The sequence below is a fragment of the Brienomyrus brachyistius genome, chromosome 2, assembly GCF_023856365.1.
Source record: "Brienomyrus brachyistius isolate T26 chromosome 2, BBRACH_0.4, whole genome shotgun sequence".
Taxonomy (NCBI): Eukaryota; Metazoa; Chordata; class Actinopteri; order Osteoglossiformes; family Mormyridae; genus Brienomyrus; species Brienomyrus brachyistius.
Window position 1 is genome coordinate 35,745,636 of NC_064534.1, and position 19,720 is coordinate 35,765,355.

The 19,720-nt window shown below is 44.4% G+C and overlaps 13 non-coding genes and 3 pseudogenes across 13 annotated transcripts; all 16 read left to right on the top strand.

The window, feature by feature from the left end:
- Positions 1-782: 782 nt before the first annotated feature.
- LOC125731698 (5S ribosomal RNA) lies at positions 783-901 on the top strand. Its single transcript, XR_007391644.1, has one exon. It is a non-coding gene; the product is annotated as a 5S ribosomal RNA (ribosomal RNA).
- A 1,079-nt stretch (positions 902-1,980) lies between these two features.
- LOC125732845 (5S ribosomal RNA) lies at positions 1,981-2,099 on the top strand. Its single transcript, XR_007392210.1, has one exon. It is a non-coding gene; the product is annotated as a 5S ribosomal RNA (ribosomal RNA).
- Positions 2,100-3,189: 1,090 nt separating this feature from the next.
- Positions 3,190-3,298, top strand: LOC125732324 (5S ribosomal RNA; annotated as a pseudogene).
- A 1,082-nt stretch (positions 3,299-4,380) lies between these two features.
- On the top strand, positions 4,381-4,499 carry LOC125735558 (5S ribosomal RNA). The gene has a single exon (XR_007394852.1). It is a non-coding gene; the product is annotated as a 5S ribosomal RNA (ribosomal RNA).
- Positions 4,500-5,580: 1,081 nt separating this feature from the next.
- On the top strand, positions 5,581-5,699 carry LOC125732369 (5S ribosomal RNA). The gene has a single exon (XR_007391750.1). It is a non-coding gene; the product is annotated as a 5S ribosomal RNA (ribosomal RNA).
- Positions 5,700-6,776: 1,077 nt separating this feature from the next.
- LOC125732313 (5S ribosomal RNA) lies at positions 6,777-6,885 on the top strand (annotated as a pseudogene).
- Positions 6,886-7,966: 1,081 nt separating this feature from the next.
- LOC125735559 (5S ribosomal RNA) lies at positions 7,967-8,085 on the top strand. Its single transcript, XR_007394853.1, has one exon. It is a non-coding gene; the product is annotated as a 5S ribosomal RNA (ribosomal RNA).
- Positions 8,086-9,164: 1,079 nt separating this feature from the next.
- LOC125733819 (5S ribosomal RNA) lies at positions 9,165-9,283 on the top strand. The gene has a single exon (XR_007393154.1). It is a non-coding gene; the product is annotated as a 5S ribosomal RNA (ribosomal RNA).
- Positions 9,284-10,371: 1,088 nt separating this feature from the next.
- Positions 10,372-10,480, top strand: LOC125732325 (5S ribosomal RNA; annotated as a pseudogene).
- Positions 10,481-11,559: 1,079 nt separating this feature from the next.
- Positions 11,560-11,678, top strand: LOC125733112 (5S ribosomal RNA). The gene has a single exon (XR_007392469.1). It is a non-coding gene; the product is annotated as a 5S ribosomal RNA (ribosomal RNA).
- Positions 11,679-12,758: 1,080 nt separating this feature from the next.
- LOC125732539 (5S ribosomal RNA) lies at positions 12,759-12,877 on the top strand. The gene has a single exon (XR_007391915.1). It is a non-coding gene; the product is annotated as a 5S ribosomal RNA (ribosomal RNA).
- Positions 12,878-13,799: 922 nt separating this feature from the next.
- LOC125731075 (5S ribosomal RNA) lies at positions 13,800-13,918 on the top strand. The gene has a single exon (XR_007391363.1). It is a non-coding gene; the product is annotated as a 5S ribosomal RNA (ribosomal RNA).
- A 1,083-nt stretch (positions 13,919-15,001) lies between these two features.
- LOC125734646 (5S ribosomal RNA) lies at positions 15,002-15,120 on the top strand. Its single transcript, XR_007393949.1, has one exon. It is a non-coding gene; the product is annotated as a 5S ribosomal RNA (ribosomal RNA).
- A 1,081-nt stretch (positions 15,121-16,201) lies between these two features.
- Positions 16,202-16,320, top strand: LOC125733562 (5S ribosomal RNA). The gene has a single exon (XR_007392903.1). It is a non-coding gene; the product is annotated as a 5S ribosomal RNA (ribosomal RNA).
- A 1,080-nt stretch (positions 16,321-17,400) lies between these two features.
- Positions 17,401-17,519, top strand: LOC125734674 (5S ribosomal RNA). Its single transcript, XR_007393977.1, has one exon. It is a non-coding gene; the product is annotated as a 5S ribosomal RNA (ribosomal RNA).
- Positions 17,520-18,601: 1,082 nt separating this feature from the next.
- LOC125734675 (5S ribosomal RNA) lies at positions 18,602-18,720 on the top strand. Its single transcript, XR_007393978.1, has one exon. It is a non-coding gene; the product is annotated as a 5S ribosomal RNA (ribosomal RNA).
- Positions 18,721-19,720: the final 1,000 nt, after the last annotated feature.

Sequence of the window (19,720 nt, forward strand, 5' to 3'; positions counted from 1 at the left end):
TTAAACAAAGTACTGATATTATTCCTCTTCAACTGACCGCTTTGTTTTCTATGCAAAAACCACTTCGCCACAGAAGACTCGATATTATTGGCATAGCAAGTTCTGCTCTTCTCCTTTCAAAACTTGCTAAAAGCTGTATTTAAAAGAACAGATTGGCCGGGGTAATTCACACCCTTCAATGCCAGCTTAATGTTTAGGTTAGTGGGAATCACAGAGGAATTAGGGATGGAAACTTCTTTGCTGGTGGTAGAAGCGGTCTGGTGAATTTTTAGAGAGAAGAGGCCGTCGATGTTTGAATGTAGAAAATTGTTCTGGCTGCAGCCTGCAGTATGGACTTGTTGGTGTGTGTAGCTCCCAGTGTTCTGACAGCGCGACGTTTTGGGGAAGCATGTGATTCAGCAGCTACCAGTGGGCTTCGTGCGGCGGAGATTTTGTGGCTGTTAGCGGAGTTGATAACAGAGGGTCGTTAAGAGAAGCCTGCATGCAGTAGGCAAAGGAGTAATGTTTGCCGGCGGGGGACGTGCGGCGATTAACCTGTGCGGTAGTGAAAAGGAGTTAAAAAGAAGGAAGTGTGCGGATGCGGAAAGAATGGAATAATTGTGGTAGGCTGCCGGCTGAGTAGTTTGGTGAATGTTTGGTGTGGGTCCGGCGCTGCCGATTGGATGGTGGGGCTGCAGTGTGAGTCAGATAAAAAAAAAAAAAACAGGAGTAGGATCCAATGGGACTAACTGGCATGTATAGACGCGTGTAATGCAAAAGGGCTGTTTTTGGTAGCATCTCTCGCTTACGGCCATACCACCCTGAACACGCCCGATCTCGTCTGATCTCGGAAGCTAAGCAGGGTAGGGTCTGGTTAGTACTTAGATGGGAGACCTCCTGGGAATACCAGGTGCTGTAAGCTTTTCTCACTTTTACTTTAAACGGGGGGCGCTCCACTTCACGATTAATTTAAATCTATCACTCCCCTTCCATTTTACTATCATATATATATATATTTTTTTTTTTCTCTCATTCATAAAGGCAGCTTTTAGAATCCGTTTTACTCTAAATACTTCCTGGTAATTCTAGGTGCTGTAAGCTGTTCGTGCCTTTATTCCACCAGGGCGCGATCTTCTCACAAACTTGAAGACTGTCACTCCCCATTCACGTTTTACAACTTATTGTTAATGATAAAGAGACAGCTTTTTACACACAGTTTTAAACAAAGTACTGATATTATTCCTCTTCAACTGACCGCTTTGTTTTCTATGCAAAAACCACTTCGCCACAGAAGACTCGATATTATTGGCATAGCAAGTTCTGCTCTTCTCCTTTCAAAACTTGCTAAAAGCTGTATTTAAAAGAACAGATTGGCCGGGGTAATTCACACCCTTCAATGCCAGCTTAATGTTTAGGTTAGTGGGAATCACAGAGGAATTAGGGATGGAAACTTCTTTGCTGGTGGTAGAAGCGGTCTGGTGAATTTTTAGAGAGAAGAGGCCGTTGATGTTTGAATGTAGAAAATTGTTCTGGCTGCAGCCTGCAGTATGGACTTGTTGGTGTGTGTAGCTCCCAGTGTTCTGACAGCGCGACGTTTTGGGGAAGCATGTGATTCAGCAGCTACCAGTGGGCTTCGTGCGGCGGAGATTTTGTGGCTGTTAGCGGAGTTGATAACAGAGGGTCGTTAAGAGAAGCCTGCATGCAGTAGGCAAAGGAGTAATGTTTGCCGGCGGGGGACGTGCGGCGATTAACCTGTGCGGTAGTGAAAATGAGTTAAAAAGAAGGAAGTGTGCGGATGCGGAAAGAATGGAATAATTGTGGTAGGCTGCCGGCTGAGTAGTTTGGTGAATGTTTGGTGTGGGTCCGGCGCTGCCGATTGGATGGTGGTGCTGCAGTATGAGTCAGATAAAAAAAAAAAAAAACAGGAGTAGGATCCAATGGGACTAACTGGCATGTATAGACGCGTGTAATGCAAAAGGGCTGTTTTTGGTCACGTCTCTCGCTTACGGCCATACCACCCTGAACACGCCCGATCTCATCCGATCTCGGAAGCCAAGCAGGGTAGGGTCTGGTCAGTACTTGGATGGGAGACCTCCTGGGAATACCAGGTGCTGTAAGCTTTTCTCACTTTTACTTTATACAGGGGGCGCTCCACTTCACGATTAATTTAAATCTATCACTCCCCTTCCATTTTACTATTTTATATATATATATATATATTTTTTTTTTTCTCTCTTTCATAAAGCCAGCTTTTAGAAACCGTTTTACTCTAAATACTTCCTGGTAATTCTAGGTGCTGTAAGCTGTTCGTGCCTTTATTCCACCAGGGCGCGATCTTCTCACAAACTTGAAGACTGTCACTCCCCATTCACGTTTTACAACTTATTGTTAATGATAAAGAGACAGCTTTTTACACACAGTTTTAAACAAAGTACTGATATTATTCCTCTTCAACTGACCGCTTTGTTTTCTATGCAAAAACCACTTCGCCACAGAAGACTCGATATTATTGGCATAGCAAGTTCTGCTCTTCTCCTTTCAAAACTTGCTAAAAGCTGTATTTAAAAGAACAGATTGGCCGGGGTAATTCACACCCTTCAATGCCAGCTTAATGTTTAGGTTAGTGGGAATCACAGAGGAATTAGGGATGGAAACTTCTTTGCTGGTGGTAGAAGCGGTCTGGTGAATTTTTAGAGAGAAGAGGCCGTCGATGTTTGAATGTAGAAAATTGTTCTGGCTGCAGCCTGCAGTATGGACTTGTTGGTGTGTGTAGCTCCCAGTGTTCTGACAGCGCGACGTTTTGGGGAAGCATGTGATTCAGCAGCTACCAGTGGGCTTCGTGCGGCGGAGATTTTGTGGCTGTTAGCGGAGTTGATAACAGAGGGTCGTTAAGAGAAGCCTGCATGCAGTAGGCAAAGGAGTAATGTTTGCCGGCGGGGGACGTGCGGCGATTAACCTGTGCGGTAGTGAAAAGGAGTTAAAAAGAAGGAAGTGTGCGGATGCGGAAAGAATGGAATAATTGTGGTAGGCTGCCGGCTGAGTAGTTTGGTGAATGTTTGGTGTGGGTCCGGCGCTGCCGATTGGATGGTGGTGCTGCAGTGTCAGTCAGATAAAAAAAAAAAAAAAAAAACCAGGAGTAGGATCCAATGGGACTAACTGGCATGTATAGAGGCGTGTAATGCAAAAGGGCTGTTTTTGTTCGCGGTTCTTGCTTACGGCCATACCACCCTGAACACGCATGATCTTGGAAGCTAAGCAGAGTATGGTCTGGTTAGTACTTGGAAGGGAAACCACCTGGGAATACCAGGTGCTGTAAGCTTTTCTCACTTTTACTTTATACAGGGGGCGCTCCACTTCACGATTAATTTAAATCTATCACTCCCCTTCCATTTTACTATTTTATATATATATATATATTTTCTCTCTTTCATAAAGGCAGCTTTTAGAAACAGTTTTACTCTAAATACTGCCTGGTAATTCTAGGTGCTGTAAGCTGTTCGTGCCTTTATTCCACCAGGGCGCGATCTTCTCACAAACTTGAAGACTGTCACTCCCCATTCACGTTTTACAACTTATTGTTAATAATAAAGAGACAGCTTTTTACACACAGTTTTAAACAAAGTACTGATATAATTCCTCTTCAACTCACCACTTTGTTTTCTATGCAAAAACCACTTCACCACAGAAGACTCGATATTATTGGCATAGCAAGGTCTGCTCTTCTCCTCCTTTCAAAACTCGCTAAAAGCTGTATTTAAAAGAGCAGGTTGGCCGGGGTAATTCACACCCTTCAATGCCAACTTAATGTTTAGGTTAGTGGGAATCACAGAGGAATTAGGGATGGAAACTTCTTTGCTGGTGGTAGAAGCGGTCTGGTGAATTTTTAGAGAGAAGAGGCCGTCGATGTTTGAATGTAGAAAATTGTTCTGGCTGCAGCCTGCAGTATGGACTTGTTGGTGTGTGTAGCTCCCAGTGTTCTGACAGCGCGACGTTTTGGGGAAGCATGTGATTCAGCAGCTACCAGTGGGCTTCGTGCGGCGGAGATTTTGTGGCTGTTAGCTGAGTTGATAGCAGAGGGTCGTTAAGAGAAGCCTGCATACGGTAGGCAAAGGAGTAATGTTTGCCGGCGGGGGACATGCGGCGATTAACCTGTGAGGTAGTGAAAAGGACTTAAAGAGAAGGAAGTGTGCGGATGCGGAAAGAATGGAATAATTGTGGTAGGCTGCCGGCTGAGTAGTTTGGTGAATGTTTGGTGTGGGTCCGGCGCTGCCGATTGGATGGTGGTGCTGCAGTGTGAGTCAGATAAAAAAAAAAAAAAAAACCAGGAGTAGGATCCAATGGGACTAACTGGCATGTAGAGACGCGTGTAATGCAAAAGGGCTGTTTTTGGTAGCATCTCTCGCTTACGGCCATACCACCCTGAACACGCCCGATCTCGTCTGATCTCGGAAGCTAAGTAGGGTAGGGTATGGTTAGTACTTGGATGGGAGACCACATGGGAATACCAGGTGCTGTAAGCTTTTCTCACTTTTACTTTATACAGGGGGCGCTCCACTTCACGATTAATTTAAATCTATCACTCCCCTTCCATTTTACTATTTTATATATATATATATTTTTTTTCTCTCATTCATAAAGGCAGCTTTTAGAAACCGTTTTACTCTAAATACTTCCTGGTAATTCTAGGTGCTGTAAGCTGTTCGTGCCTTTATTCCACCAGGGCGCGATCTTCTCACAAACTTGAAGACTGTCACTCCCCATTCACGTTTTACAACTTATTGTTAATGATAAAGAGACATCTTTTTACACACAGTTTTAAACAAAGTACTGATATTATTCCTCTTCAACTGACCGCTTTGTTTTCTATGCAAAAACTACTTCGCCACAGAAGACTCGATATTATTGGCATAGCAAGTTCTGCTCTTCTCCTTTCAAAACTTGCTAAAAGCTGTATTTAAAAGAACAGATTGGCCGGGGTAATTCACACCCTTCAATGCCAGCTTAATGTTTAGGTTAGTGGGAATCACAGAGGAATTAGGGATGGAAACTTCTTTGCTGGTGGTAGAAGCGGTCTGGTGAATTTTTAGAGAGAAGAGGCCGTCGATGTTTGAATGTAGAAAATTGTTCTGGCTGCAGCCTGCAGTATGGACTTGTTGGTGTGTGTAGCTCCCAGTGTTCTGACAGCGCGACGTTTTGGGGAAGCATGTGATTCAGCAGCTACCAGTGGGCTTCGTGCGGCGGAGATTTTGTGGCTGTTAGCGGAGTTGATAACAGAGGGTCGTTAAGAGAAGCCTGCATGCAGTAGGCAAAGGAGTAATGTTTGCCGGCGGGGGACGTGCGGCGATTAACCTGTGCGGTAGTGAAAAGGAGTTAAAAAGAAGGAAGTGTGCGGATGCGGAAAGAATGGAATAATTGTGGTAGGCTGCCGGCTGAGTAGTTTGGTGAATGTTTGGTGTGGGTCCGGCGCTGCCGATTGGATGGTGGGGCTGCAGTGTGAGTCAGATAAAAAAAAAAAAAAAAACCAGGAGTAGGATCCAATGGGACTAACTGGCATGTATAGAGGCGTGTAATGCAAAAGGGCTGTTTTTGGTAGCATCTCTCGCTTACGGCCATACCACCCTGAACACGCCCGATCTCGTCTGATCTCGGAAGCCAAGCAGGGTAGGGTCTGGTTAGTACTTGGATGGGAGACCTCCTGGGAATACCAGGTGCTGTAAGCCTTTCTCACTTTTACTTTATACAGGGGGCGCACCACTTCACGATTAATTTAAATCTATCACTCCCCTTCCATTTTACTATTTTATATATATATATTTTTTTTTCTCTCATTCATAAAGGCAGCTTTTAGAAACCGTTTTACTCTAAATACTTCCTGGTAATTCTAGGTGCTGTAAGCTGTTCGTGCCTTTATTCCACCAGGGCGCGATCTTCTCACAAACTTGAAGACGGTCACTCCCCATTCACGTTTTACAACTTATTGTTGATGATAAAGAGACAGCTTTTTACACACAGTTTTAAACAAAGTACTGATATTATTCCTCTTCAACTCACCGCTTTGTTTTCTATGCAAAAACCACTTCGCCACAGAAGACTCGATATTATTGGCATAGCAAGTTCTGCTCTTCTCCTTTCAAAACTTGCTAAAAGCTGTATTTAAAAGAACAGATTGGCGGGGGTAATTCACACCCTTCAATGCCAGCTTAATATTTAGGTTAGTGGGAATCACAGAGGAATTAGGGATGGAAACTTCTTTGATGGTGGTAGAAGCGGTCTGGTGAATTTTTAGAGAGAAGAGGCCGTCGATGTTTGAATGTAGAAAATTGTTCTGGCTGCAGCCTGCAGTATGGACTTGTTGGTGTGTGTAGCTCCCAGTGTTCTGACAGCGCGACGTTTTGGGGAAGCATGTGATTCAGCAGCTACCAGTGGGCTTCGTGCGGCGGAGATTTTGTGGCTGTTAGCGGAGTTGATAACAGAGGGTCGTTAAGAGAAGCCTACATGCAGTAGGCAAAGGAGTAATGTTTGCCGGCGGGGGACGTGCGGCGATTAATCTGTGCGGTAGTGAAAAGGAGTTAAAAAGAAGGAAGTGTTCGGATGCGGAAAGAATGGAATAATTGTGGTAGGCTGCCGGCTGAGTAGTTTGGTGAATGTTTGGTGTGGGTCCGGCGCTGCCGATTGGATGGTGGGGCTGCAGTGTGAGTCAGATAAAAAAAAAAAAAACCAGGAGTAGGATCCAATGGGACTAACTGGCATGTATAGAGGCGTGTAATGCAAAAGGGCTGTTTTTGTTCGCGGTTCTTGCTTACGGCCATACCACCCTGAACACGCATGATCTTGGAAGCTAAGCAGAGTATGGTCTGGTTAGTACTTGGAAGGGAAACCTCCTGGGAATACCAGGTGCTGTAAGCTTTTCTCACTTTTACTTTATACAGGGGGCGCTCCACTTCACGATTAATTTAAATCTATCACTCCCCTTCCATTTTACTATTTTATATATATATATATATTTTCTCTCTTTCATAAAGGCAGCTTTTAGAAACAGTTTTACTCTAAATACTGCCTGGTAATTCTAGGTGCTGTAAGCTGTTCGTGCCTTTATTCCACCAGGGCGCGATCTTCTCACAAACTTGAAGACTGTCACTCCCCATTCACGTTTTACAACTTATTGTTAATAATAAAGAGACAGCTTTTTACACACAGTTTTAAACAAAGTACTGATATAATTCCTCTTCAACTCACCACTTTGTTTTCTATGCAAAAACCACTTCACCACAGAAGACTCGATATTATTGGCATAGCAAGGTCTGCTCTTCTCCTCCTTTCAAAACTCGCTAAAAGCTGTATTTAAAAGAGCAGGTTGGCCGGGGTAATTCACACCCTTCAATGCCAACTTAATGTTTAGGTTAGTGGGAATCACAGAGGAATTAGGGATGGAAACTTCTTTGCTGGTGGTAGAAGCGGTCTGGTGAATTTTTAGAGAGAAGAGGCCGTCGATGTTTGAATGTAGAAAATTGTTCTGGCTGCAGCCTGCAGTATGGACTTGTTGGTGTGTGTAGCTCCCAGTGTTCTGACAGCGCGACGTTTTGGGGAAGCATGTGATTCAGCAGCTACCAGTGGGCTTCGTGCGGCGGAGATTTTGTGGCTGTTAGCTGAGTTGATAGCAGAGGGTCGTTAAGAGAAGCCTGCATACGGTAGGCAAAGGAGTAATGTTTGCCGGCGGGGGACATGCGGCGATTAACCTGTGAGGTAGTGAAAAGGACTTAAAGAGAAGGAAGTGTGCGGATGCGGAAAGAATGGAATAATTGTGGTAGGCTGCCGGCTGAGTAGTTTGGTGAATGTTTGGTGTGGGTCCGGCGCTGCCGATTGGATGGTGGTGCTGCAGTGTGAGTCAGATAAAAAAAAAAAAAAAACCAGGAGTAGGATCCAATGGGACTAACTGGCATGTAGAGACGCGTGTAATGCAAAAGGGCTGTTTTTGGTAGCATCTCTCGCTTACGGCCATACCACCCTGAACACGCCCGATCTCGTCTGATCTCGGAAGCTAAGTAGGGTAGGGTATGGTTAGTACTTGGATGGGAGACCACATGGGAATACCAGGTGCTGTAAGCTTTTCTCACTTTTACTTTATACAGGGGGCGCTCCACTTCACGATTAATTTAAATCTATCACTCCCCTTCCATTTTACTATTTTATATATATATATATATTTTTTCTCTCATTCATAAAGGCAGCTTTTAGAAACCGTTTTACTCTAAATACTTCCTGGTAATTCTAGGTGCTGTAAGCTGTTCGTGCCTTTATTCCACCAGGGCGCGATCTTCTCACAAACTTGAAGACTGTCACTCCCCATTCACGTTTTACAACTTATTGTTAATGATAAAGAGACAGCTTTTTACACACAGTTTTAAACAAAGTACTGATATTATTCCTCTTCAACTGACCGCTTTGTTTTCTATGCAAAAACCACTTCGCCACAGAAGACTCGATATTATTGGCATAGCAAGTTCTGCTCTTCTCCTTTCAAAACTTGCTAAAAGCTGTATTTAAAAGAACAGATTGGCCGGGGTAATTCACACCCTTCAATGCCAGCTTAATGTTTAGGTTAGTGGGAATCACAGAGGAATTAGGGATGGAAACTTCTTTGCTGGTGGTAGAAGCGGTCTGGTGAATTTTTAGAGAGAAGAGGCCGTCGATGTTTGAATGTAGAAAATTGTTCTGGCTGCAGCCTGCAGTATGGACTTGTTGGTGTGTGTAGCTCCCAGTGTTCTGACAGCGCGACGTTTTGGGGAAGCATGTGATTCAGCAGCTACCAGTGGGCTTCGTGCGGCGGAGATTTTGTGGCTGTTAGCGGAGTTGATAACAGAGGGTCGTTAAGAGAAGCCTGCATGCAGTAGGCAAAGGAGTAATGTTTGCCGGCGGGGGACGTGCCGCGATTAACCTGTGCGGTAGTGAAAAGGAGTTAAAAAGAAGGAAGTGTGCGGATGCGGAAAGAATGCAATAATTGTGGTAGGCTGCCGGCTGAGTAGTTTGGTGAATGTTTGGTGTGGGTCCGGCGCTGCCGATTGGATGGTGGTGCTGCAGTGTGAGTCAGATAAAAAAAAAAAAAAACCAGGAGTAGGATCCAATGGGACTAACTGGCATGTATAGACGCGTGTAATGCAAAAGGGCTGTTTTTGGTCACGTATCTCGCTTACGGCCATACCACCCTGAAAACGCCCGATCTCATCCGATCTTGGAAGCCAAGCAGGGTAGGGTCTGGTCAGTACTTGGATGGGAGACCTCCTGGGAATACCAGGTGCTGTAAGCTTTTCTCACTTTTACTTTATACAGGGGGCGCTCCACTTCACGATTAATTTAAATCTATCACTCCCCTTCCATTTTACTATTTTATATATATATATATTTTTTTCTTTTTCTCTCATTCATAAAGGCAGCTTTTACACACCGTTTTACTCTAAATACTTCCTGGTAATTCTAGGTGCTGTAAGCTGTTCGTGCCTTTATTCCACCAGGGCGCGATCTTCTCACAAACTTGAAGACTGTCACTCCCCATTCACGTTTTACAACTTATTGTTAATGATAAAGAGACAGCTTTTTACACACAGTTTTAAACAAAGTACTGATATTATTCCTCTTCAACTGACCGCTTTGTTTTCTATGCAAAAACCACTTTGCTACAGAAGACTCGATATTATTGGCATAGCAAGTTCTGCTCTTCTCCTTTCAAAACTTGCTAAAAGCTGTATTTAAAAGAACAGATTGGCCGGGGTAATTCACACCCTTCAATGCCAGCTTAATGTTTAGGTTAGTGGGAATCACAGAGGAATTAGGGATGGAAACTTCTTTGCTGGTGGTAGAAGCGGTCTGGTGAATTTTTAGAGAGAAGAGGCCGTCGATGTTTGAATGTAGAAAATTGTTCTGGCTGCAGCCTGCAGTATGGACTTGTTGGTGTGTGTAGCTCCCAGTGTTCTGACAGCGCGACGTTTTGGGGAAGCATGTGATTCAGCAGCTACCAGTGGGCTTCGTGCGGCGGAGATTTTGTGGCTGTTAGCGGAGTTGATAACAGAGGGTCGTTAAGAGAAGCCTGCATGCAGTAGGCAAAGGAGTAATGTTTGCCGGCGGGGGACGTGCGGCGATTAACCTGTGCGGTAGTGAAAAGGAGTTAAAAAGAAGGAAGTGTGCGGATGCGGAAAGAATGGAATAATTGTGGTAGGCTGCCGGCTGAGTAGTTTGGTGAATGTTTGGTGTGGGTCCGGCGCTGCCGATTGGATGGTGGTGCTGCAGTGTCAGTCAGATAAAAAAAAAAAAAAAAAAACCAGGAGTAGGATCCAATGGGACTAACTGGCATGTATAGAGGCGTGTAATGCAAAAGGGCTGTTTTTGTTCGCGGTTCTTGCTTACGGCCATACCACCCTGAACACGCATGATCTTGGAAGCTAAGCAGAGTATGGTCTGGTTAGTACTTGGAAGGGAAACCACCTGGGAATACCAGGTGCTGTAAGCTTTTCTCACTTTTACTTTATACAGGGGGCGCTCCACTTCACGATTAATTTAAATCTATCACTCCCCTTCCATTTTACTATTTTATATATATATATATATTTTCTCTCTTTCATAAAGGCAGCTTTTAGAAACCGTTTTACTCTAAATACTTCCTGGTAATTCTAGGTGCTGTAAGCTGTTCGTGCCTTTATTCCACCAGGGCGCGATCTTCTCACAAACTTGAAGACTGTCACTCCCCATTCACGTTTTACAACTTATTGTTAATGATAAAGAGACATCTTTTTACACACAGTTTTAAACAAAGTACTGATATTATTCCTCTTCAACTGACCGCTTTGTTTTCTATGCAAAAACCACTTCGCCACAGAAGACTCGATATTATTGGCATAGCAAGTTCTGCTCTTCTCCTTTCAAAACTTGCTAAAAGCTGTATTTAAAAGAACAGATTGGCCGGGGTAATTCACACCCTTCAATGCCAGCTTAATGTTTAGGTTAGTGGGAATCACAGAGGAATTAGGGATGGAAACTTCTTTGCTGGTGGTAGAAGCGGTCTGGTGAATTTTTAGAGAGAAGAGGCCGTCGATGTTTGAATGTAGAAAATTGTTCTGGCTGCAGCCTGCAGTATGGACTTGTTGGTGTGTGTAGCTCCCAGTGTTCTGACAGCGCGACGTTTTGGGGAAGCATGTGATTCAGCAGCTACCAGTGGGCTTCGTGCGGCGGAGATTTTGTGGCTGTTAGCGGAGTTGATAACAGAGGGTCGTTAAGAGAAGCCTGCATGCAGTAGGCAAAGGAGTAATGTTTGCCGGCGGGGGACGTGCGGCGATTAACCTGTGCGGTAGTGAAAAGGAGTTAAAAAGAAGGAAGTGTGCGGATGCGGAAAGAATGGAATAATTGTGGTAGGCTGCCGGCTGAGTAGTTTGGTGAATGTTTGGTGTGGGTCCGGCGCTGCCGATTGGATGGTGGGGCTGCAGTGTGAGTCAGATAAAAAAAAAAAAAAAAACCAGGAGTAGGATCCAATGGGACCAACTGGCATGTATAGAGGCGTGTAATGCAAAAGGGCTGTTTTTGATAGCATCTCTCGCTTACGGCCATACCACCCTGAACACGCCTGATCTCGTCTGATCTCGGAAGCTAAGCAGGGTAGGGTCTGGTTAGTACTTGGATGGGAGACCACCTGGGAATACCAGGTGCTGTAAGCTTTTCTCACTTTTACTTTAAACGGGGGGCGCTCCAATTCACGATTAATTTAAATCTATCACTCCCCTTCCATTTTACTATTTTATATATATATATATTTTTTTTTCTCTCATTCATAAAGGTAGCTTTTACACACCGTTTTACTCTAAATACTTCCTGGTAATTCAAGGTGCTGTAAGCTGTTCGTGGCTTTATTCCACCAGGGCGCGATCTTCTCACAAACTTGAAGACTGTCACTCCCCATTCACGTTTTACAACTTATTGTTAATGATAAAGAGACAGCTTTTTACACACAGTTTTAAACAAAGTACTGATATTATTCCTCTTCAACTGACCGCTTTGTTTTCTATGCAAAAACCACTTCGCCACAGAAGACTCGATATTATTGGCATAGCAAGTTCTGCTCTTCTCCTTTCAAAACTTGCTAAAAGCTGTATTTAAAAGAACAGATTGGCCGGGGTAATTCACACCCTTCAATGCCAGCTTAATGTTTAGGTTAGTGGGAGTCACAGAGGAATTAGGGATGGAAACTTCTTTGCTGGTGGTAGAAGCGGTCTGGTGAATTTTTAGAGAGAAGAGGCCGTCGATGTTTGAATGTAGAAAATTGTTCTGGCTGCAGCCTGCAGTATGGACTTGTTGGTGTGTGTAGCTCCCAGTGTTCTGACAGCGTGACGTTTTGGGGAAGCATGTGATTCAGCAGCTACCAGTGGGCTTCGTGCGGCGGAGATTTTGTGGCTGTTAGCGGAGTTGATAACAGAGGGTCGTTAAGAGAAGCCTGCATGCAGTAGGCAAAGGAGTAATGTTTGCCGGCGGGGGACGTGCGGCGATTAACCTGTGCGGTAGTGAAAAGGAGTTAAAAAGAAGGAAGTGTGCGGATGCGGAAAGAATGGAATAATTGTGGTAGGCTGCTGGCTGAGTAGTTTGGTGAATGTTTGGTGTGGGTCCGGCGCTGCCGATTGGATGGTGGTGGTGCAGTGTGAGTCAGATAAAAAAAAAAAAAAACAAGGAGTAGGATCCAATGGGACTAACTGGCATGTATAGACGCGTGTAATGCAAAAGGGCTGTTTTTGGTAGCATCTCTCACTTACGGCCATACCACCCTGAACACGCCCGATCTCATCTGATCTCGGAAGCTAAGCAGGGTAGGGTCTGGTTAGTACTTGGATGGGAGACCACCTGGGAATACCAGGTGCTGTAAGCTTTTCTCACTTTTACTTTATACAGTGGGCGCTCCACTTCACGATTAATTTAAATCTATCACTCCCCTTCCATTTTACTATTTTATATATATATATTTTTTTTCTCTCATTCATAAAGGCAGCTTTTAGAAACCGTTTTACTCTAAATACTTCCTGGTAATTCTAGGTGCTGTAAGCTGTGTTTTCTATGCAAAAACCACTTCGCCACAGAAGACTCGATATTATTGGCATAGCAAGGTCTGCTCTTCTCCTCCTTTCAAAACTCGCTAAAAGCTGTATTTAAAAGAACAGATTGGCCGGGGTAATTCACACCCTTCAATGCCAGCTTAATGTTTAGGTTAGTGGGAGTCACAGAGGAATTAGGGATGGAAACTTCTTTGCTGGTGGTAGAAGCGGTCTGGTGAATTTTTAGAGAGAAGAGGCCGTCGATGTTTGAATGTAGAAAATTGTTCTGGCTGCAGCCTGCAGTATAGACTTGTTGGTGTGTGTAGCTCCCAGTGTTCTGACAGCGTGACGTTTTGGGGAAGCATGTGATTCAGCAGCTACCAGTGGGTTTCGTGCGGCGGAGATTTTGTGGCTGTTAGCGGAGTTGATAACAGTGGGTCGTTAAGAGAAGCCTGCATGCAGTAGGCAAAGGAGTAATGTTTGCCGGCGGGGGACGTGCGGCGATTAACCTGTGCAGTAGTGAAAAGGAGTTAAAAAGAAGGAAGTGTGCGGATGCGGAAAGAATGGAATAATTGTGGTAGGCTGCTGGCTGAGTAGTTTGGTGAATGTTTGGTGTGGGTCCGGCGCTGCCGATTGGATGGTGGGGCTGCAGTGTGAGTCAGATAAAAAAAAAAAAAGAACATTAGTAGGATCCAATGGGACCAACTGGCATGTATAGAGGCGTGTAATGCAAAAGGGCTGTTTTTGGTAGCATCTCTCGCTTACGGCCATACCACCCTAAACACGCCTGATCTCGTCTGATCTCGGAAGCTAAGCAGCGTAGGGTATGGTTAGTACTTGGATGGGAGACCACCTGGGAATACCAGGTGCTGTAAGCTTTTCTCACTTTTACTTTAAACGGGGGGCGCTCCACTTCACGATTAATTTAAATCTATCACTCCCCTTCCATTTTACTATTTTATATATATATATATTTTTTTTTTTTCTCTCATTCATAAAGGTAGCTTTTAGACACCGTTTTACTCAAAATACTTCCTGGTAATTCAAGGTGCTGTAAGCTGTTCGTGGCTTTATTCCACCAGGGCGCGATCTTCTCACAAACTTGAAGACTGTCACTCCCCATTCACGTTTTACAACTTATTGTTAATGATAAAGAGACAGCTTTTTACACACAGTTTTAAACAAAGTACTGATATTATTCCTCTTCAACTGACCTCTTTGTTTTCTATGCAAAAACCACTTCGCCACAGAAGACTCGATATTATTGGCATAGCAAGTTCTGCTCTTCTCCTTTCAAAACTTGCTAAAAGCTGTATTTAAAAGAACAGATTGGCCGGGGTAATTCACACCCTTCAATGCCAGCTTAATGTTTAGGTTAGTGGGAGTCACAGAGGAATTAGGGATGGAAACTTCTTTGCTGGTGGTAGAAGCGGTCTGGTGAATTTTTAGAGAGAAGAGGCCGTCGATGTTTGAATGTAGAAAATTGTTCTGGCTGCAGCCTGCAGTATAGACTTGTTGGTGTGTGTAGCTCCCAGTGTTCTGACAGCGTGACGTTTTGGGGAAGCATGTGATTCAGCAGCTACCAGTGGGTTTCGTGCGGCGGAGATTTTGTGGCTGTTAGCGGAGTTGATAACAGAGGGTCGTTAAGAGAAGCCTGCATGCAGTAGGCAAAGGAGTAATGTTTGCCGGCGGGGGACGTGCGGCGATTAACCTGTGCGGTAGTGAAAAGGAGTTAAAAAGAAGGAAGTGTGCGGATGCGGAAAGAATGGAATAATTGTGGTAGGCTGCTGGCTGAGTAGTTTGGTGAATGTTTGGTGTGGGTCCGGCGCTGCCGATTGGATGGTGGGGCTGCAGTGTGAGTCAGATAAAAAAAAAAAAAGAACATTAGTAGGATCCAATGGGACCAACTGGCATGTATAGAGGCGTGTAATGCAAAAGGGCTGTTTTTGGTAGCATCTCTCGCTTACGGCCATACCACCCTAAACACGCCTGATCTCGTCTGATCTCGGAAGCTAAGCAGGGTAGGGTCTGGTTAGTACTTGGATGGGAGACCACCTGGGAATACCAGGTGCTGTAAGCTTTTCTCACTTTTACTTTAAACGGGGGGCGCTCCACTTCACGATTAATTTAAATCTATCACTCCCCTTCCATTTTACTATTTTATATATATATATATATATTTTTCTCTCATTCATAAAGGCAGCTTTTAGAAACCGTTTTACTCTAAATACTTCCTGGTAATTCTAGGTGCTGTAAGCTGTTCGTGCCTTTATTCCACCAGGGCGCGATCTTCTCACAAACTTGAAGACTGTCACTCCCCATTCACGTTTTACAACTTATTGTTAATGATAAAGAGACAGCTTTTTACACACAGTTTTAAACAAAGTACTGATATTATTCCTCTTCAACTGACCGCTTTGTTTTCTATGCAAAAACCACTTCGCCACAGAAGACTCGATATTATTGGCATAGCAAGTTCTGCTCTTCTCCTTTCAAAACTTGCTAAAAGCTGTATTTAAAAGAACAGATTGGCCGGGGTAATTCACACCCTTCAATGCCAGCTTAATGTTTAGGTTAGTGGGAATCACAGAGGAATTAGGGATGGAAACTTCTTTGCTGGTGGTAGAAGCGGTCTGGTGAATTTTTAGAGAGAAGAGGCCGTCGATGTTTGAATGTAGAAAATTGTTCTGGCTGCAGCCTGCAGTATGGACTTGTTGGTGTGTGTAGCTCCCAGTGTTCTGACAGCGCGACGTTTTGGGGAAGCATGTGATTCAGCAGCTACCAGTGGGCTTCGTGCGGCGGAGATTTTGTGGCTGTTAGCGGAGTTGATAACAGAGGGTCGTTAAGAGAAGCCTGCATGCAGTAGGCAAAGGAGTAATGTTTGCCGGCGGGGGACATGCGGCGATAAACCTGTGCGGTAGTGAAAAGGAGTTAAAAAGAAGGAAGTGTGCGGATGCGGAAAGAATGGAATAATTGTGGTAGGCTGCCGGCTGAGTAGTTTGGTGAATGTTTGGTGTGGGTCCGGCGCTGCCGATTGGATGGTGGGGCTGCAGTGTGAGTCAGATAAAAAAAAAAAAAAAACCAGGAGTAGGATCCAATGGGACTAACTGGCATGTATAGACGCGTGTAATGCAAAAGGGCTGTTTTTGGTAGCATCTCTCGCTTACGGCCATACCACCCTGAACACGCCCGATCTCGTCTGATCTCGGAAACTAAGCAGGGTAGGGTCTGGTTAGTACTTGGATGGGAGACCTCCTGGGAATACCAGGTGCTGTAAGCCTTTCTCACTTTTACTTTATACAGGGGGCGCTCCACTTCACGATTAATTTAAATCTATCACTCCCCTTCCATTTTACTATTTTATATATATTTTTTTTTTTTTTCTCTCATTCATAAAGGCAGCTTTTAGAAACCGTTTTACTCTAAATACTTCCTGGTAATTCTAGGTGCTGTAAGCTGTTCGTGCCTTTATTCCACCAGGGCGCGATCTTCTCACAAACTTGAAGACTGTCACTCCCCATTCACGTTTTACAACTTATTGTTAATGATAAAGAGACAGCTTTTTACACACAGTTTTAAACAAAGTACTGATATTATTCCTCTTCAACTGACCGCTTTGTTTTCTATGCAAAAACCACTTCGCCACAGAAGACTCGATATTATTGGCATAGCAAGTTCTGCTCTTCTCCTTTCAAAACTTGCTAAAATCTGTATTTAAAAGAACAGATTGGCCGGGGTAATTCACACCCTTCAATGCCAGCTTAATGTTTAGGTTAGTGGGAATCACAGAGGAATTAGGGATGGAAACTTCTTTGCTGGTGGTAGAAGCGGTCTGGTGAATTTTTAGAGAGAAGAGGCCGTCGATGTTTGAATGTAGAAAATTGATCTGGCTGCAGCCTGCAGTATGGACTTGTTGGTGTGTGTAGCTCCCAGTGTTCTGACAGCGCGACGTTTTGGGGAAGCATGTGATTCAGCAGCTAACAGTGGGCTTCGTGCGGCGGAGATTTTGTGGCTGTTAGCGGAGTTGATAACAGAGGGTCGTTAAGAGAAGCCTACATGCAGTAGGCAAAGGAGTAATGTTTGCCGGTGGGGGATGTGCGGCGATTAACCTGTGCGGTAGTGAAAAGGAGTTAAAAAGAAGGAAGTGGGCGGATGCGGAAAGAATGGAATGATTGTGGTAGGCTGCCGGCTGAGTAGTTTGGTGAATGTTTGGTGTGGGTCCGGCGCTGCCGATTGGATGGTGGGGCTGCAGTGTGAGTCAGATAAAAAAAAAAAAAAAAACAGGAGTAGGATCCAATGGGACTAACTGGCATGTATAGACGCGTGTAATGCAAAAGGGCTGTTTTTGGTAGCATCTCTCGCTTACGGCCATACCACCCTGAACACGCCCGATCTCGTCTGATCTCGGAAGCCAAGCAGCGTAGGGTCTGGTTAGTACTTGGATGGGAGACCTCCTGGGAATACCAGGTGCTGTAAGCCTTTCTCACTTTTACTTTATACAGGGGGCGCTCCACTTCACGATTAATTTAAATCTATCACTCCCCTTCCATTTTACTATTTTATATATATATTTTTTTTTTTTCTCTCATTCATAAAGGCAGCTTTTAGAAACCGTTTTACTCTAAATACTTCCTGGTAGTTCTAGGTGCTGTAAGCTGTTCGTGCCTTTATTCCACCCGGGCGCGATCTTCTCACAAACTTGAAGACTGTCACTCCCCATTCACGTTTTACAACTTATTGTTAATGATAAAGAGACAGCTTTTTACACACAGTTTTAAACAAAGTACTGATATTATTCCTCTTCAACTGACCGCTTTGTTTTCTATGCAAAAATCACTTCGCCACAGAAGACTCGATATTATTGGCATAGCAAGTTCTGCTCTTCTCCTTTCAAAACTTGCTAAAAGCTGTATTTAAAAGAACAGATTGGCCGGGGTAATTCACACCCTTTAATGCCAGCTTAATGTTTAGGTTAGTGGGAATCACAGAGGAATTAGGGATGGAAACTTCTTTGCTGGTGGTAGAAGCGGTCTGGTGAATTTTTAGAGAGAAGAGGCCGTCGATGTTTGAATGTAGAAAATAGTTCTGGCTGCAGCCTGCAGTATGGACTTGTTGGTGTGTGTAGCTCCCAGTGTTCTGACAGCGCGACGTTTTGGGGAAGCATGTGATTCAGCAGCTACCAGTGGGCTTCGTGCGGCGGAGATTTTGTGGCTGTTAGCGGAGTTGATAACAGAGGGTCGTTAAGAGAAGCCTGCATGCAGTAGGCAAAGGAGTAATGTTTGCCGGCGGGGGACATGCGGCGATAAACCTGTGCGGTAGTGAAAAGGATTTAAAAAGAAGGAAGTGTGCGGATGCGGAAAGAATGGAATAATTGTGGTAGGCTGCCGGCTGAGTAGTTTGGTGAATGTTTGGTGTGGGTCCGGCGCTGCCGATTGGATGGTGGGGCTGCAGTGTGAGTCAGATAAAAAAAAAAAAAAAAAACCAGGAGTAGGATCCAATGGGACTAACTGGCATGTATAGACGCGTGTAATGCAAAAGGGCTGTTTTTGGTAGCATCTCTTGCTTACGGCCATACCACCCTGAACACGCCCGATCTCGTCTGATCTCGGAAGCCAAGCAGCGTAGGGTCTGGTTAGTACTTGGATGGGAGACCTCCTGGGAATACCAGGTGCTGTAAGCCTTTCTCACTTTTACTTCATACAGGGGGCGCTCCACTTCACGATTAATTTAAATCTATCACTCCCCTTCCATTTTACTATTTTATATATATATATATATATATTTTTTTTTTCTCTCATTCATAAAGGCAGCTTTTAGAAACCGTTTTACTCTAAATACTTCCTGGTAATTCTAGGTGCTGTAAGCTGTTCGTGCCTTTATTCCACCAGGGCGCGATCTTCTCACAAACTTGAAGACTGTCACTCCCCATTCACGTTTTACAACTTATTGTTAATGATAAAGAGACAGCTTTTTACACACAGTTTTAAACAAAGTACTGATATTATTCCTCTTCAACTGACCGCTTTGTTTTCTATGCAAAAACCACTTTGCCACAGAAGACTCGATATTATTGGCATAGCAAGTTCTGCTCTTCTCCTTTCAAAACTTGCTAAAAGCTGTATTTAAAAGAACAGATTGGCCGGGGTAATTCACACCATTCAATGCCAGCTTAATGTTTAGGTTAGTGGGAATCACAGAGGAATTAGGGATGGAAACTTCTTTGCTGGTGGTAGAAGCGGTCTGGTGAATTTTTAGAGAGAAGAGGCCGTCGTTGTTTGAATGTAGAAAATTGATCTGGCTGCAGCCTGCAGTATGGACTTGTTGGTGTGTGTAGCTCCCAGTGTTCTGACAGCGCGACGTTTTGGGGAAGCATGTGATTCAGCAGCTACCAGTGGGCTTCGTGCGGCGGAGATTTTGTGGCTGTTAGCGGAGTTGATAACAGAGGGTCGTTAAGAGAAGCCTGCATGCAGTAGGCAAAGGAGTAATGTTTGCCGGCGGGGGACGTGCGGCGATTAACCTGTGCGGTAGTGAAAAGGACTTAAAGAGAAGGAAGTGTGCGGATGCGGAAAGAATGGAATAATTGTGGTAGGCTGCCGGCTGAGTAGTTTGGTGAATGTTTGGTGTGGGTCCGGCGCTGCCGATTGGATGGTGGGGCTGCAGTGTGAGTCAGATAAAAAAAA